Consider the following 5,926-nt stretch of genomic DNA (forward strand, 5'->3'; position numbering starts at 1 on the left):
ACACACACACACACACACACACACACACACACACACACACACACACACACACACACACACACACACAAAAATGATTTCAGTCAGTCAGCTCTGACAGCTACAAATTTTCTACCTGACAAATCTTCAGAACTCAATCAGTTTTTATCTGTGGAACCAGTGGTGGGCACCAGCCCTCTAAAGCACACACACACACACACACACACACACACACACACACACACAAATGAGCTACAGTGAAGGAAATAGCAGATGTGAGAAACTCCAGATGTGTAAATCACACTCTCAAGGTTACACACACTGATTGTAATTGTAAATGGACTATACTCAGCACCTTTCTATCCAACCAGAACACTCAAAGTGCTTTACAACACAATCTGTGCCGTCATTCACACAGCACTCTACTGCGTCTCTACACAAAGCTAATCTACATAGTCGGAACTAGTCTGTGCTTTAAATCACATTCATACACTGATGGAAGAGGAAACCATTTAAGTCTGTGCTAACATCCTTCCTTTTAATCAAGACCCCATTCTACACAAGCTTAAATTTTTATAGTTTTCAACCAAAGCCATCCAGGAAATCCAAACCAGCAAATAAAGTGTGATCTCAGGCATCAAAAATACAGTGTTTTAATTTTCTCTTATTTTTATTTGGCACTGTTGGTAGAGCTGGTGCCTCTCAACCAGGAGGTTGCCGGATCAAGTCCCAGCCTGGGACCTTTCTGGGTGGAGTTTGCATATTCTACCTGTGCATGTGTGGGTTTTTTCCATGTATTTCAGCTTCCTCTCACAGACCAAAAACATGCAGTGCTAGACTAAGTGATAACGCTGAATTTTTCTTGGTGTTGGTGAGAGAGTGTAATGTTTGTTTACGTGTGTCTGTGCCTGTGATAGACTTACAACCAGGGTGTACACCGCCCCTTACATAGTGACTGCTGGACATTGGCACCAGCAACCCGAAAAGGAAGAAGCAAGTAAAAGATGCGTGGCAAATAATGCTATATTTTATGATATATTGCCATACACCACATTACACAGGTCTAAGCTGTAGTTTTCTATGGCGAATAACTAAATTTTAACTGAAGGAGGACACCAGCAATCACAATGTATTTTCACATAAAAAATGCATGTTTTTCCAGCATATTCTAAATCTTCAGGTATATCTATCTAAAAATTGATCTATTTTCTTTACTCGCCTTTCTGTGCAGGAAGCTGGTGCCTGTACCTTCACCCTGGACAGTTCACAAGTCTTTCACAGAGCCTCCTTATTTATTTCAATCTCTGGCCTGAACTTCGACTGATCCATTACAATTCTATTGTTTATGTGTTTGAGTTTATTGTTCTGTTGCATCAACAGCTTCAACTGTTGGACCAATGGTCTTTCATTTGGGTCTAGAGTACTTTGGTCAGAATGGTTGACTCAAGGACTGAAAGGTGCCCAGGTCTTGTGGCTGCAAAACAAATCCATTCATCGACCCTCCACCACCAAGCTTGACAATTAGTATAATTTGCTTGAGTGGATATGCTGTTTGTTTTTCTCCAAACATATCTTTGTTATGGTTGTCTCATCTGTCAAAAGCACATAAGCACACATAGCACATACAGTAACTAACCATATAAACAACAGTGACAGCAGAGTAGATAGTCATTTTTTACACCCAATGATAWATAAAAGTGTGACGAGAGGCTCGTGTTGTTGGATGAGGAGTTGGAGGAAACATTTTCTTCCGTAGAGATGGAAAGATGTGAACGTCGGTTGCACATTACAACTTACTAATTTAACAACCGGCCTCAAGAGAACCATTTTCAGCAAAATGACATGTAAAACGACTTCGCTGCTTCRCATAAACAAACACGCCCACAAAGTTCTGACCATTCACACAATACGAGCCACATAGGTCTGTATAGAGTCCTAACTTGGGGTCAGGGTGTACAAGAMTGGATTTCAGCGGGAGGAAACAGATGAACGCTGTGCAATTTTTGTCATGAAACAGTGTCAACAAGATGTGAAAACTYAAGTATAAACTAGCCTTTAGCCATTTTCATTACATGATGTAGCTTTTCCCTGCCATTTAAAATGCATTTGACTAAGAAGTCATACAGCTGCTCAGGATGCTCTCACTAATGGTAGTGATGATGGTGGGGGGAATTCTTGCACGCTTCAATTGGCAAGTGTCAGCAGAGTAAAGAGCAAAGGACTGCGAACACATCCCTGAGGAGCCACTTTTGCTCAGTATGATGAAGCGTGACATCTTACTACCAACACAAACTGTCTGCTGTGGTTCTGACAGGAAGTCCAAACCTTAGTTACAGAGGAAGGTTTCACTGAGTTTTCACAAATGCTACTTTTCCAACACAATATGTGCTGCCAGGGTTTTGTTTTTCATAAAAAAGTGATTTTCTTTCAATAGTCCATTCAAACAAATCTTACATTGTATCTCCTTAGTTTTGGGTTAACTCATAGTATCTCAATGCTCCAGAAGATGAAATCAAACAGAAGTTCAATTTGTTTCTGAGTTTCTTATTGTTTTATAATATACCATACTACTGCAGCCTACTCTACAACTCGCACCCACTTGTGACATTTTCTTCTTTTACAAAATCACAGCCTGGGTTCACAAAAACTTCTGAAAGGTCCAAATCTGTTATTCAATAAAAACAAAACTTGACAATATAAAAAAAATAACAATAAACCACAGCATTGGAGCTTTCAAAATGTTGTGTAGTTAAATCCAAAGTTAAACTTTTGGATGAAGCTGTCCCTATTAGCAAAATTAAAATTTTCAACAAAAATGCCCTCTGCTTTTCTGTTTGTTGTCGTTGTATGAAAAAAAAGAAAAAAAGGAAAAAAAATTGTGTAGGTCTTCTTGACGGGTTCTTCTCTAAAGAAACGTTTCGTCTCTTCTCCAAGAGACTTCTTCAGTCTGAGAGTTTCAGGCACAATTCAGGCTTTTAAGCCCAGCCTCCGTGTGACTGATACTCACATCACATGGCTATCGTTGACTCCTAATTAACAGTTATTGTTAACAGGGGGGTGGAGTGATACTGACAATGGCCGTGCTGCAGGAGGGGGACAACTGAAAACGGAGGCCTCCACCTCTGTTTAATGGACTGTCTTTCTTCACAAAAATGGCTTCTTTCACTCCTCTCTCAAACCAACGTTCCTCTCTATCAAGAATGAGAACATCCTCATCTCTGAAAGAGTGACCGCTGGCCTGTAAATGAGTGAAAACTGCAGAGTTCTGGCCATTAGATGTAGCTCGTCTGTGTTGGGACATTCTTTTGAACAGTGGCTGCTTTGTTTCCCCGTCCATCATTAAACAGAGGTGGAGGCCTCCATTTTCAGTTGTCCCCCTCCTACAGCGCGGCCATTGCCAGTATCACTCCACCCCCTGTTAACAATAAGTGTTAATTAGGTGTCAACGATAGCCATGTGATGTGAGTATCAGTCACACGGAGGCAGTGCTTAAAAGCCTGAATTTTGCCTGAACCTCTCAGACTGAAGAAGTCTCTTGGAGAAGAGACGAAATGTTTCATTAGAGAAGAACCCGTCCAGAAGACCTATACAATTTTTTTCTTTTTGATTTTTTACCTGGATTACTGAGATGCATCAGGATGTTGTTGTTGTATAATTTTCCAATGTCTGCACATACATTTTTTAAATGTATAAAAGTGGCATTTGAAAACATAAACATTTGGTGCAAAATGTGTCTCAGATGATCTTGTAATCACTGATAAAAGAGGATGATTAAAAAGCAGTGTTTATGTGGCTGAAAGAGTAAGAAATAAGCCATGATAATAAGTGTGAGCTTTTAGCTGAATTAAATATTGCATAATTTAATGCTTTTGAGAGGTGATGTTTTGGTCTTTTTGAGAGTTTTTTTTTTAAACAAATATGACAAAACATGTACAGATTCGTCCACATTGTGCAGCATGCAGCCTGGCTGTGGTCCCAATATGCTAAAACATTTAGAGTTCGTGACTTTTTGTTCTCATACACAGTTTCATTTACTACTATCGCTGAATCAGCGAAGCATGAAGAACTTGCAGATCTGACTCCCCTTCGCCCTCCGCTGCTCTCACACTCATAGCTGTAGGCTGGATTGAGTATATCTGTCACATGACAGTAACCAGCAGTCATTCCTATTCAGATTTCATGTGCCGTACATTTATTATATAATTAACCCAAACAATATCTTTACATCCAACATTGTCCAAAAAGCCAGTATTTCTTCAAATATTAACCTGAATCCATTAAACAAAATTGCTGCTGTTTTGTTTTGGTGTTTGAAGTGTTAACCGTTATCTCTTAGCCAGAAGCCTCATGTGAATTGTGTCTAAATATAACTAAAGGAAGAAGAAATCGCTACTTAACAGAATGCAGGTTTTAATGCTTTTCATTTTAACATTGTACTCTTGAATAGTGGTGTCTGTCCCAGTCTTTACCTTTTTCATGTTCCATCATGTCATTTGTTGAAAACAATACTCGGAGAGATCACTTACCGAGTTAGATGAAGTAGCTCTGGGAGAATCTGTGATGTGAAGGCAACAAAGTAAAATGGACCTGTTTTCTGCCTGGAAGCTAATTTGGATATGAACCTACAGTCTGGTTTGGGACTTCCCCCTGTGCGTGATCCTCCACCCGAACATGCTCAAACACTGACAGTATGTTAGCCTGTATGGGTACAACTATAGACTATAATATGTTTGCAAATTAAAGCTAAAAATCAATTGTTCCAGCTTCTGTACTTTGTAAAGTAAGTTGTCCTAGCTGTGAAACACCTGATCCAGCCATTTACAACTAGACTGATGTGCAGAGATCCATACTTTCAGAAGATCAAAGCAGGGTTATAATGCAAACACGTTCTCACTCCCAACTCGCTTGGTCAGGTACCATCTGCGTCCAGTTTGACGGGTCGGGTACCCCCCTCATGTCAGCCTATTGCCGCCCGCGTCTTTTCCGGGTTGCGCCACATAGGGGACTTTGGGTTGGGGGTCTGTGGTTAATATGAGGGATCAGGATTAATGGTTAATTTTAGGAACTGAGGCTRGGGATAGGCTGTATAGGGCTAACAGAAGTTAAATTTAGGGCCTGGGATGGTTAGTTGTTGTGCATTTCCTATTCTTTTCAAAAACATGACAACACGCTCCTCCTTCTCCGTCTCATCTTGTTATAAAATGACGCGAGAAGGGTACCCGACGTGTCCAAAACTGGGGGCGGACGGCTTCCTGACCAAGCATTAATATGTTGACGAGTCAGGAGTGAGAATGGGTCGTATAATGTGACAAGTTGGAGGCTAAAAGCTCTGGAAAAATTGTGAGAAAATCTGGAAATGTTCTGTTTCAGTCTCAATGAACCCTCAGTGTTTCTGACCAAGTCAGCAGTGACTCATGTAATCGCCTTTTGAACAGTCTTTTGTGTTCACTACTTATAAAGCTGTATTCTTGGCCACGCACATTATTTTGCTGTCCATACACTCATCATAGCCATCTCTGCTCATTTGTACCCACCTCAGCAGCCATCCCCATATTTATGATTTAACCTAATGGGGTACACCTTAAAAATTAAGATAGGCAGATTTAAACCAAAGGAGCTAAAAAGGAGATCTACCCTACAGGAGGTAATATACAGCTATAGTTCTCTTGAGATGGGTTAGAGACAAATTCTGAGTAGTGTAAATACTACTTACAGGTAAAACATAAATTTTTTACAACCTACTCACAGCCCCAAATTCAAAACTTCTGAACTACTGCTTTAAAGTTATATTAGCAGAACAAATGATGTTTTTCAGTGAATCTTGATTTTAAAGGTTCCAGATTTTTAAGCTAAAACAACCTGTCAGATTTTGTAGACATTGTGTGTGTGTGTGCGTGCGTGCGTGCGTGCGTGTGTGTGTGTGTGTGCGTGCGTGCGTGCGTGCGTGTGT

The sequence above is a fragment of the Austrofundulus limnaeus genome, unplaced genomic scaffold, assembly GCF_001266775.1.
Source record: "Austrofundulus limnaeus strain Quisiro unplaced genomic scaffold, Austrofundulus_limnaeus-1.0 Scaffold309, whole genome shotgun sequence".
NCBI lineage: Eukaryota > Metazoa > Chordata > Actinopteri > Cyprinodontiformes > Rivulidae > Austrofundulus > Austrofundulus limnaeus.